The sequence below is a fragment of the Rousettus aegyptiacus genome, unplaced genomic scaffold, assembly GCF_014176215.1.
Source record: "Rousettus aegyptiacus isolate mRouAeg1 unplaced genomic scaffold, mRouAeg1.p scaffold_m13_p_2, whole genome shotgun sequence".
Classification (NCBI taxonomy): Eukaryota; Metazoa; Chordata; class Mammalia; order Chiroptera; family Pteropodidae; genus Rousettus; species Rousettus aegyptiacus.
The window spans coordinates 115,974,632-115,988,075 of NW_023416295.1; the positions used below are offsets into that span (position 1 = coordinate 115,974,632).

At 33.9% G+C, this 13,444-nt stretch overlaps 1 protein-coding gene across 1 annotated transcript in view; it reads left to right on the top strand.

The window, feature by feature from the left end:
* Positions 1–13,444, top strand: part of PTPRR (protein tyrosine phosphatase receptor type R) — a 217,534-nt gene that overhangs the window by 160,578 nt on the left and 43,512 nt on the right. The window lies entirely within an intron of this gene.

Here is a 13,444-nt window from a genome sequence, read left to right on the forward strand (position 1 = left end):
ATATGGAGAGATTGGACCTCATATATTGCTGGTGGAAGAACATTCGGCAGTTTCTCATGAAGTTAAACCTAGACTTACCATATCTCAAACCGATGCCACTCCTAAGTGTATACCCAAGAGAAATGAAGACATATGTCCACAGAAAAACTTGTACATTAGTGTTCATAGCAGAGTTATTCATAAAAGGCCAAAGTAGAAACAATCCAAAAGTCCATCAACTGATAAATAAATAAGTAAATAAATGTGATATGTCCATGCAGTAGAATATACTGTGCCATAAAAACGAATGAAGTATTGATAGATACCACAACATAGATGAACTTTGAAAATTTTATTCTAAATAAAAGAAGTCAAGCCATGTATTGTATGATTCCATTCATATAAAATATCCAAAATAAGCAAATTCATAGACACAGAAAGTAGATTAGTAGAGGGAGGAATGGGGATTAACCGCTAATGGGTTGGGTAGAGAGTTTCCTTTTGGGGTGAAGAAAATGTTAGAAAACTTATCGTTGTGATGTTCACACAACTCTGTGACTGAACTAAAAACCATTAAAGTGTACAATTTAAAAAGATAAATTTTATGGTGTGTAAATTACATCTTAATAAAAAAGAGGAAAAGCATATTTAATTTTAATTTTATATCAAAATATGCACTGTTTCTAGAAAATTACTTGGACATTGCTTTTTGCAATTTTCATTTTATTTGATTTCGTTGAAACATGCAAATCTAGAAAATTTTTATTTATAGAAAAGCAAAGGGCTATATTTTCTACAGCAAGTATAAAAGTGACAAATTTCATTTCAGTCTTTTAAATGTATATGGCATTTTGCATTTCAGAACTATATATATTTTTTTACCAGTCCATCTGCTCCTTGGACATAATATAGATAATAAAAAACTGTCCAAAGTAAGAATTCTTTCCTTTGTCTGATATGCATGATATCTGCACTTGGGTGAATGGCTATTTGATTTTCAGGGCTATCTTGCAATTATTTAAGCTGACAGTGGATTAGAGAAGACCCAGAAATAAAAATGAATTACTATGAATGGCATCAAATCAACATTTTCCAGTTACTTGAGGGGAAAAGCTTATTTTAACTATTGGCAACCATGTCCAATAATTTATATTTAAGCACCTATCCTTGTCCTAGGCATCACTGATAACATGATTGTGTATTTACATTGGCAAGAACGTGATCATGGTGATCAAATCAAGTACCCCTCTCTTCATTTATCGCTAACACAACTCTTCCAGGTAATGGAGGTCTTCCTTCCACCTGAGAAGCGATGGTACTTTAAATACAATTGATGGCCACAGAATAACCCAGAAAAGTCATTGACTCTTCACTGGCCAAAGGAAGCAACTCCCTCCTCTGAAATTCTAAGGTGAAAGGCCAACAACTTTGAGGGCAAGCAGTCATCCTGGTTTATTCCTAAAGCATTCTAACTGACCAAAGCCCACGACTACATTGCTGGGTGGTGCACTTTTAAATGAACACTGAACAAACACAGGCATGTATATTTAACTAAATTGCTGTTCTTAGATAAACATTTCGGGAAAATCTGGAGACAGTAGATTTTCATAATTTTGACTGAGAGTTCATTTTAGGTAAAAGTAGACTTTAATGTACACTGTTTGCTGACTTAAGATACTTGCTTCTTAGATGACTGAGAAGGATTTCGAGAAATGTTCGTATGAATATTAAATTAATTACTTTTTAAAATATCAAATTCTCATAAATGTGAAAATTTTCCTTTTAAATATTTAATTTCATAAATGTTTGTCTCCAATAATTTAAGGCAAGTTCAAAGATTTAATATAAAGAAATGTGCTCTTTAAGTAAATAACTTCTACCCCTACAGCCTTCTAGGCATAACTATTCCACAACAGGCTACAAAATATCTGAACCATCGAAAAGTCCTCAAGATCAGAAGCCATGTCTTATTAACCCTGGTACTCACAGCACCCCCACCTAGGGCCTAGCATGTTTTCTAGAAAAAAGTAGGCACTCAGTAAATGTTTGTTGATGAACTAAGTTTATCATAGCTTTGTGATTAAAATAGTCTCAATAGTCATACTACTTGTATTCAAATACTTAATTGTATGATTTTTGATATGTTGCTTTAGTTTCTCCATATATAAAATGGGGAAAATTACAACACCTCCCTCAAAAATTGTTTTAAGAATTAAATGAGATCATACAAGTAAATCATTTTTTGCAAGCTTAGCTTAATTAATGTTAGCTGCTATCATCATCATCAACATTATTAGCACTTATTGCATACATTAATTACATTACCACACAACACTATTACAACAGTATTAGCCACATAACCACCTTGAAATTAAGGACGCTTCTCATCCTGGGGCCAGCTGGTTATTGCTCTGGGAGTTTAATGAAAAACTAAGCCAGGATTCCCACTTGACTCTAGTTAGAGGGAAGATGGAGTCAGTGAAAATCAATACTTTCTTTTCTTCTCTTTTTCTCAACCTCCTTGACCCAGAGAGGGGCAAGAATTAAGAAATCTCCACTTTGACTGCAAACATATAACAAGCAGAGGTTCCAAGTAAGCTCTGGGGAAGAGAGGTAACCCTTATTAGATTTCTGGTATGTATCTGTGTATATTTGTGTGTGTACAGATACAGATATATCTTGAGCTGTGTGACAAAATGGTTCTACAGTTTAATTCATGAAGCCCCTGATGGGAATTTACTGTTACTAACATATATTATTCTTGTTTTATATGATCTTATTCTCCAAAATGTCTCTTGTATTATGCAAACACATATACTACATGTTGACTGAAAATTTTTCCATAGATGTCACACAGGCAAATAATAATCAGAGCTGCCACTGTCCATGTGTCTATGCATATATTCCAGTGAAGCTTTATACCTCCTGCCATTTAAAAACAGTTCCTCTGGGAAATGTTTTCAATGCTTCTGGTCCTTTCTTTCTTTCTTTCTTTCTTTCTTTCTTTCTTTCTTTCTTTCTTTCTTTCTTTCTCAATAAAACTTTTAATAAGTGAACAGTTATCCTTAAAATGATGCTATGATAAAATTATAATGAAGATTGATCATAAAATCTTGACAACTTTTTACCACTCTCTAATTCCTGAAGAGTTTTATCACTCCCAAAAGAAACCCTTTACTCATTATCATGACTCCCCAGTTGCCATCTTAACAATATTAAGATGTTTTCATTTATCATGGATATATACCTAAGAGAGGAATTGCTCAATCATATGGCAACTATAGGTTTAACTTTTTAAGGAGCTACCAAACTATTTTTCAAAAAAAGCTACACCATTTAATATTCCCAACAACAATGTGTGTGGGTTTTGATTTCTCCACATCCTTACCAACACTTGTTATTGTTTATCTTTTTATTATAGCCTTCGTGGAGAATCCGAAGTGGTATCTCCTTGTAGTTTTGATTTCATGATGTCTAATGATGTTGAACATTTTTTCCTATTTACCTCTGGATTCTCAATTATATTCCACTGATCTATACATCTATCCTATGCTAATGCCACACTGTTTTGCTTAGTGTGGCTTTATAATAAGTTTTGACTTCAGCAATTATGAGTCTTTCAACTTTGCTCTTTTTCAAAATGAATTTGGCCATTCTAGATTCCTTGCATTCCCATATGAGTTCTGAGATCAGATTGTCAATTTCTGCAAAAGAGCCATCTGGGATTTTGACAGAGATTGTGTTGACTCTGCAGATCAGTTTCAGAAATATTGCTATCTTAACAATATTAAGTCTTCCAGTATATAAACATGGTATGTCTTCCATTTATTTAGGTCTTCTTTAATTTCTTTCAATGATGTTTTGTAGTTCTCAGTGTACTTTCTGCAAAGTATTTTAGTCTCTTTGATGATATTGTAAATGGAATTGTTTTCTTAATTTTGCTTTCAGATTATTCATTGCTAATTCATAGAAATACAATTGATTTCTTAGATTGATTTTGTATCATACAATCTGAAATGAGCTTGCCCCAACTTTTTCAGAATCAATTCCCCAAATGCCAGTTTTACTTTCATTTTTTGTGTGTGTATGGATTCCTTGGGATTTTCAACATATGAGATCATGGCATCTGCAAATAGAGATTTCTTTGCAGATTGCAGAATTCAGTTTTAAAACTTGGGCTGCACAACTAGATGTAAAAAAAATGAAGAAGGTGAGAAGTATATTTTTTGATGATTCACATTTTAGCTGAGTTCTATGAATCATTGTATTCAAGTGGGTCATTTCTGGTCTTGAAAGTAAATCAATATATTTAATTTAGCTGTAATATTCAGTGCTAACAGAATTTTTTGGTAATTGCTTCAAGACAAGAAGTTACCATTGTGTTACTTAGAAAATATTATGTGTGTGTATATAAACTAAAATTCAAAGAAAGTTTCCTCATTTCAGAAAAAAAATGGTTTATTCATTGAGGCTTATTAATATTTCTTCAGCATTGAATAATAAAATAATTTTAAAAATTGCTTCAGCATCATCTTTTTCTTAACCAAGTAAATGAACTTGGAAAAACTAAACTTGGGAACTAAAATTAGAGCTCTCATCATTTTGTTCTTTTGTTAAAAGGGAAACAGCCTCTTCACCGTGAGTGACAGTCAAAACAATACCAAATGCCAAAAAAAGAGTTAAAATTAATCATACTTAGTTACAAGACAAAATGTTATATATTTTTTCTTTTGTAGAATAAAATTACCACAGCTCTTTAGTGTTAATGCTCAGACTTCATTGATATTTAAATAAGACTCAAACTAAATATCAACTGTAATATTTCTGTACCTGGTTAAGAATGACTTCTCCATCCTAAATTTTCAAACTCCTATCTAACATAATCCCTCAATTCCTCTATTTTTCAGAAGGATTAAAAAAGGCAAGAGGGCACAATAATTACACACAGCATTATCTCGACCAATTCATTTGCAACCATTTGTTCATGCAGACAAAAGTTTTGCTTTTCGTGTATCCAGGACTAGATACAGAGGGAGGATTAAAGTTAAAGCCCTCAAGAGTTCACACTTTATAGAGTAAATCATTTCTAGTGAGTACGATGTATTAGAGACACATTTTAAAAAATTGCTAAGAAGTTTCAGAGGAAAGAGACCCTAGCATTTGGGGAATTGATTCTGAAAAAGTTGGGGTAAGCTTATTTCAGGCATAGAAAGCAGAGTTGCAGGTTCATTGGCCTGCCTGGTGCAAAGATCTGGATAAGACAAGACAGTAGATGAGGCTGGAGACACACATGCAAGGGGAATGGATGAAAAAACATCTTATGTCAAAAGGTGGTTATTTGTAAGTCTTATCATATTTACAGTGCTCAAATATCATTCTGGTGAAATCTGGAAGACAACATTGGACTAGGAGATTTTAGAGTTAGGAAACCTTGCTAGGGAGCTACTGCAAGGTCTGGACAAGAGAAGAAGAGGGTCAGAACTAATTCAACGTCAGCGGGCCCTAAGAGTCAGTCTTTATGCCGCTTCTACACTCCATGAGACCAATGACTTCTCCAAACTCACATATTTTGAGTTAGTCGAAACTCCCTCACCTAAAAATAATCATGGACATGCACAAACATTTAGATGCAAGGCTATTCATTTGCAGTTTTGTCTAAGATGCTGAAAAGCTGAAAACAGCTTATCATCCAAACATAAGATATTAGATAAACTATAGTATAGCCATACAATAAAATACCATAGTGTTTGAAGACATGAAAAGATATTCATGATATACTTAGTTAAATAAAAATCAAATCATGAAAGGAGACATATAGTAAAAATCTAGATTTTGTCATGCATATATATACACACACACACACACACACACACACATACACACATACATATATACACACACACAGATATACTACATGTAGACTTGAAGGATATACAAATGTTATTAGCAATTACTCTAAATGTTGGTATTATGAGATATTTTTCTTTCTTTTTGTTATCTGTATAGTTTTATATAGTGAGTATGTATTATTTTCGAATCTGAAAAAAGTTATTAATTTTAAGGATAAGAATTTTAAGGGCTTGAGGTATGAAAAATAGTCCCAATTTATATGGCCATTGACTTTGCATATGTGACACTGCTGCTGACCCTTCGTCACTAACAAATCTTCCCAACCTTGGCCTTCTCAAATGTTTATCAGTGTATATGCCATGTAGCTCCCACACGGAGTGCATAGAGAGTGAAGTAAGAATTACCATGTGGTCATTATTAATTATTATAATCCTTAAATATGTGTATTATAGGCCAGATACTAAGCTGAAAATGTTTACATCTTTTTGTTTATTTAACCTTTATAATGTGAATCAACATTCACATTATAAAGGTTAAATAAACAAAAAGATGTAAGGTTCTTTTGAGTTTTATTATAATCCTTTTTTGCAGATTAAGGAGTCTGAGGCCAAAAGAATTTAAGTGAAGCATTGACTTAAACTCAGATTCCAAGTTCAATGTTCAAAGAGCAGTGCAACAGTTCAAGTGATGGAGTTCTTTATTTAATGATTGTTTGTATTTTAATTTCGTAAAATAATAATTAAAAAGTGTAGTAAAATTGCCTTGTTCCATACATACGTAAAATGTCAAATATTACTATATGCACTCAAAAGGGAGAGCAACATTCTACTTAACAAAGTGAGTGCTCTCAAGTAGGGAAATCAATCATTTCCCGCACCAAAAACGTTCTCTACATTTTAAGATTTTCTTTTTGCTTCAGAGAGAAATTCATTTATCATCTTCCTAGGCCTATGCCCGGTTCCTTTTATATTTACTTATTACGATTCTTGTCTACGGGATTTCCTTTGGGAAATTTTACTACAGATGGTCATAGTACCTATTCATTTATTTCAGCTTCTAGAAATTAGTAAAACTGAATTTATGCCACATTTAACTTTCCAAGAACTTTGAATATGTCACAATTTAACTTTCCTAGCACTCCATATCTTTTATTTTTAAAAAAATTTTACCCTCTCATATGTTAAGTGATCCAGGATGGGGATTGGTACTATATGTAATGTATTCAAAGTTAAAGAGATGGAGAGAAACAGCAAACTATTCATTAAATACCATTACCCCTGAAATTTAAGTGATGGAATCTGCAGTTTTAAAGAAATGTAGAGGCCAGCAAATTTACACATAATAAAGGAATTCCATCTTTCCATTTTCCCACTGTTTTCTCCTTTGTTATTCAAATGAGTAAGATTTTTTTTTTCTTTTTTATTAAAAGTCCCCCAGGAAACTGAATTTGTGGACAGATCAAATGAGCAAAATTAAATAAGAAAAATCAATTTGGGGGCAGGGAGGAAGCTTAAGTTCATCTTTCCCATCAAGCCAAGATTGTCAGATTTGTGATCATTATCATTACAACATACAAAGAGAGAAGATTGGACTGAAGTTCCTAGAGTCACATTTCGGAACACGAGAGAATGTCAATATTAAACTTCTAACTTCTCATCATGCAAGATCAGATATAAATAACTAAAGAGGGCTCTGAACAAATTGTGTATTTTCTACAGAAAAAGAAAAGAATTAAGATTTAAAAAGTTCTCAAAGATCAAATCTGTTTGCTTACATTCTGTGCTAAATTCTTCTTATAATCTTTTGATGCATATTTTTCCGTTCTGGTTTCAAGTACTTCAAGATAAGCAGCTGCCACCATTTCCCACTGAAACTTAATTTCATAATTCAGTAGTTTCAGAAGTATATCTTCCTGGACTACAAGCAAAATGATCATTTGTTTTATTCTCTGAATCCCATTTCCATTCCTTATTGGGTACTAAATGAGGTGGTGGGCTGTAAGTCTGACTGCTCTCCATAGCCAACGTACTGCTAAAGGAGCAGTCAGATCTGAGAATTAGACATAGTCCATGGCCACAACGCTGGAAAGCCTATCCCTTCTGCCTAAATCCAGCTTCTAATCACCAGCATGGAGCACCATTTACCAGGAAAATAAATGCCTAGTTTTGAGTTATTCCAATGCTCAATTGTAGTGTTCTTGTATTTTTGGCTGTTTTTTCTTCTCACCTCTTGGTCGAGCAATTATGCAGAGTTGAATAATTTCAGCAGAGTTGTTTATATTCTCTTGCTGAAATTGATATGTAGCCCTGGCCCATAATATTTATACATGTTTTCCTTTTTACTTAATTGTAATTAGCATGCTGTTTATTGCATTCCTTTTACCTTTCCTTAAGAATTTGCTTTTTCCTTCAATTGTTTGCATCGGTATCTTTTGAATTTCCTCTTTCTTATTTATTTTTTGGCATAAAAAATCATTGGTGCTACAGCGGGAGCTTGATAAAGCTTTTTATTATGTTCCCTTTTGTCCGACAGCAATCAAGAGGCATAAAAGAAATCTAAACAGTATGTCCAGAGTTACACAAAAGAAGAGAAGCAATGTTTTTAATAAGAATTTGTGTTCTTAGTTTAACACATTCTGTTTTTATTTAAAGGTCCGAATCTCTTTCTAATATTTCTGTTGAGCTTTTTTCCTCTAAATCCTTTAGATTTTTTTCTTGTATGTTAATTTGAATTTTCTCTTAAATTTTTATATTTGTTTTATTTTTTTAAATGTCTTTATGATTCAATTCTCACTTCTTGCCATTTTGGTTTATGGGTACTGTGGAACAAATTTACATTCTCTTCTTTCAGTAAGGTAGTATTTTCTTCTCCAGATCATTAGTCAGTGATGTTAGTTAAAAACCTAATATTCCCACATATATAAAAATCATCACTTCTCCAGATTGTTCAGTAAACTGTTAGAATTATTGATAATTTATATGGGGGGGGGGAACCTAAGTGATTCTCACCTTTACCATAACCCAAGATAAATTACAAATAGATTAAGAAATTGACTTTTAAAATATCTTAACTTCCAGGAGAATTTCTATGTATTAAAGCAAAGTAAGACACCACAAAAGAAAAGATGAGTATATTTAACTGAATATACCTCTAAAAATCCAGAGTATTTTAAGGCAACAATAAACTGTTGCAACAAATAGTATGAAAAATAATATATATTAGATAATACTAATAAAAATAAATACATCGGTGTTATAATGTAAACATTGAGAGAGCACGAAGACAATTCTCAAAGGTAAGGATCAATAAATAAACAATAGTCATGTGAAAATGTATCTCTAAGGAAAGAAAAATCAAAACAGTAAGCTGCGGCCATTACTGCCTATAACGTAGCAAAATTTAAGTCAATGTAAGTGTGTTTATGTGATTATGAGTGATTTAGTTTCTTTTTTAAAATCTTTAAATTATACAGATTTTCTACAATGAGTGTGTTACTTTTATAATGGAAAAATAACACTTTAAAATATATATATGTCTGTATATTTACTCTCCTCTTTAAGCACAAGGCATAACTAAGAAATTTCCAAATTTTTAAGTTGCTTCTACTGACACAATTTCCTAATTTCATCATATTTCAATAAACCTAAATAGTTTGTTCCTTAAAAATAAGAATTAAGAAAAGAGGGTTTTTTTCCCCAAGTTAATGACATCCGTTGGTAATATGTCACAGCCAGGGTAGACGAGTATTTACTTTGACAAAGGCTATTTTGTAAAAAGTGCTCTCTGTAGGGTCAATAGCCTGTGCAAGTTTGACTGCATAATTGAACTTAAGACATTGTCTGAAGTGCTGAGGTGAAGTGCTCTGGAATTGTTTAGGATTTGGGGGAAACAGGTCAGCCATAATAAAGGGAAATTTTAAGATAAATAGGTTATCAAGAAGGATGTATGGATGTATTTTTCTTTAGTGACAAATGTGTAGATTCTACCCAATGATTTCTAAGCATTAAAAATAATCTCGGTGTAAACAATTTTCAAGTTTTTGTGAAGAGCTCTTAAAAAAGATCTCTTAGAGAAGCAGGAGGTGAGAGTTACGTAGGATTTTATTTATTATTACTCAGTCATCACTTTTAATAAGCAGTTTTCTTATGGTGCAGGACAGTGCAAATTTCCCCAAGTGCCGGGGAGAACAAGCCCTGCACCAAGAAAATGTCCTTTGACGGAGAGTGAGGAAAGAATTTAACACACATGGCAAAATTTGAGTCAAAGGAAATTTCTTAGTAAAGGGGTAACACTCCACAGACAGAGTGTGGTCTCCTCTCAGAGGCAGAGAGTGAGAGGGACAGTGCAAGAGACAGTGAGAGAGAGATGGAGTAATGGCACTGAGAGGGACTCAGAGGGACAGAAACAGTATAGACAAGGACAGTGAGAGAGACAGAGAAAAGGCATTGAGAGGGACCCTGCATGTTCAAGGAATTCAGTTTATATGTCATCCTTTGTTCCCATTTCCTTTGATATGGACATGCAGTGAGGAAGGGGAAGAGTATGTAGTGTGAAAAGTAAGAATATGTAGAGTGAAAGGCCTACTAGCAGTTCCCAGCCTTTAATCCATAGGTTCCCCACGGTTTTAGCCATAGGGAATGACTCTTGGTGCCCATTTCCCCTCCACAAGTATGGGGAAGGAATAGGCTGTTAGCAAACCCAGCAGAAATCGTCCTTTGTGCTGAAGGTGTCCCCTTGGCCTGGCCGTAGGTAGGGCTGATCAACACATTGCAGTCTCTGATTGTGGCTTGATTAACATTTGAATTCTTTTTCCTCCTCCCTACATCACTTACACTATCTGGTTAATCTTTGTAATAACCTTCTGAAGTAAATATACTTAATCATTTGTTTTATGAAAGAGGACGAAACTGAGATGCAACAAGGCCGAGTAGCCCAACCAGAGATCCACTGCGGGGCCATGGGAGAGGCAGGATTTGGGCCCAGACACATGACTGTAAAGATTGAATTCGCACCCTTGAATACTGTATTGCCTCCACATTATACATCAGTAATCTTGACTTTCCTCCCAACAGACTCCAACTCCACGTAAGGCACTGTATAGTCTAACATAACCTGCTCATTATACCCTGGTTTTTGAGCGGCAAAACAGAAAGAGCTTGGGTTTTAAATTCTAAGTTGAACCTTTGCTCCACTATTGTGTTCCTGTTAAGTTATTTCTTCACCTGTAAGATAAGGAAAAATAATAACTCGGAGAGCTGCTGCGAAGATTGCGATACCATATGTGAAAGTGCTTAGAACAGTACTTGGCAAATAATAGATATTTAATAAATATTAGTTTCCTTTCTTCCTTTGCCAGACAAAAGTCATTCTTCCTTTACTAAGTCAATTTACATGAAAATGCTTCCATGGTTCACAGTTTATCACAGAATCCTTAGAGAAGTTACTTACTAGATCAAATGGATGTTAAGTGTGGGATCTCAGAGGCTTTTAATCTCAGGTTTGGGCAAAGTATGCTGTGGGAAGCCCAAACCGAAGTTGTTATAATCTGATGTTCTGAATTCTCTCTTTTATGGATTTGGACAGACTTTTTTAGTCTTGCAGTTTCATGATCCTTGCCTCCCTCTCATCTCTCCTACATAACCTTGTTCCCCAATTCCAAAATACATTTTTATACCACTGAACTCTAGCTTAAACTGCTTATATGCCATTTTTCAAAGATGCCTTATCATTTCCTATTCCTACACTTTTTCTCCGCCAGGGTCTCTCTCTGAAATAACCCTCTACCCAACATGTATCTGTTGAACTTTTACTTTCAAGGCTCAATTCAATGCCTCCTCCTTCATACTCTGGATGGATGAGAGACCTCACCTTCCACTAAACACCTGTAGTACCGGGTCACTCAATTAACAAACTGCAGATACTTTGTCTTTTGGAACTGAAAGTTGACTGAATGGAATATTGGTTTAAAATGGTGTCTGATAAGCCTCTCCCAACTCCTTTCTAAAATATCTATAAAACTAACAAAAACCAAATTCTCACAAGTACACTAAAAAGTAAGACCAGTAAAGTCAGACAGAGAAAGATAAATACCATATGATATCACTTACATGCTTGGAATCTAAGAAACAAAAAGAACAAACTAATAAAAAATAGACTCACAAATATATAGAACAATCTGGTGACAGCCAGAGGAGAGGGGTTTGGGGGCTGGGAGAAAGAGGCGAAGGGTTAAAAAAGTGTAAATTAGTAGCTGAAAGATGGTCACAGGAATGGGGAGCACAGCACAGGAAATGCAGTTATCATTAATGTAATGGCTAGGTGGAGAGTGAGAGGAGAGAAAAGGTGATAGTTTTATAAAATATATAAATTTCTAACCAATATACTGTATACTTGAAACTAATAAAAAAAATAGCCAATCAAATAACAAAAAAAGTAAGACCAATAGATAGCTTATTATCAGAATCAGGAAGGAATTTCTGACAATTTAAAAGCCAGAAGAATTGGACTGAGAAACTTTAAAAACTACTTTCCCACTAAAAGTAGATTGAAATTCTTGGCCTGAAAGCAGAACCACTCTTTGCTTCTCTTCAACTGTTTGCCTTTTACTCAGAAATACAAGAGCCTTTTCCATCACCACCAACAGCTTGCCCCCGACATACACAACAAAAGGGAGGAGGACAAGCATCCCCCTAATAGGTTGGTGATACCTTATGGGTATCCAGAACGTTATCCAATAATCCTTAACGCAGTGATCCAAAAGAGTTAAAAATAATAATAAGAACTAGAAAAGGTTTTTTACAAACCTGCCAAAAAAAAGCAGGTATGTCGATATTAATTTTTTAAAAAGTCAGAAGTGATGCCAGACAAAACTAATGGTAAAGAAAGTATTTAATATTGATAAAATTTATGGCGAAGATATAATTATGAATCTCCTCAAGAAACACAATTATCCAAAATATATAAAGTAAAACCTGATAGAAATACAGTGAAAAATAACAAACACAACTAATGTGAAAGACTCACATACATATCCCAGACTTTAACAAATCCAGAAGGAAAAAAGGTAAGTACAAATACTCAAATAACTGCCAAGCAAGAGCAGGAATTAAAAACTACAACTACAAACCATTTCGAAATTAACCAAAATGACAACATCACATACAAAATCATAGAATGACAGCAAAGCTGCAACCAGAAGCAGATACAGAGGAGGCAGGAACTGATGTTATTGTTTAATAAGGTTTCTGTCCTATGTTCTAATAATTTTCCAGTTTAAAATTAAGCTCTGACTGCTTAAATAGTTTCTGATGTAATATTCCATAATAAGTATGTAAAACATCATTCAAAGGAAATAATATGCGGGGCCTAGTATCTATTCTTACTCTCTTCACTCTCATTTGTCTTGACCTGTTTTCCCCTGCTCTTCATTTCTTTGGCACACCATATTTAATGACCTGTCACATATCTAAGGCCCCTTTAAATTTAACAATTCTTATGAATATCATCTCTGGTTTTGACCCTCAGTCTCACACATGCTATTTTATAGTTACTCCTTGGTCCTACACAGCTAATGTTACTGGTAAGAGGCACTCTATTCAGGACACAAGGGGCCTTT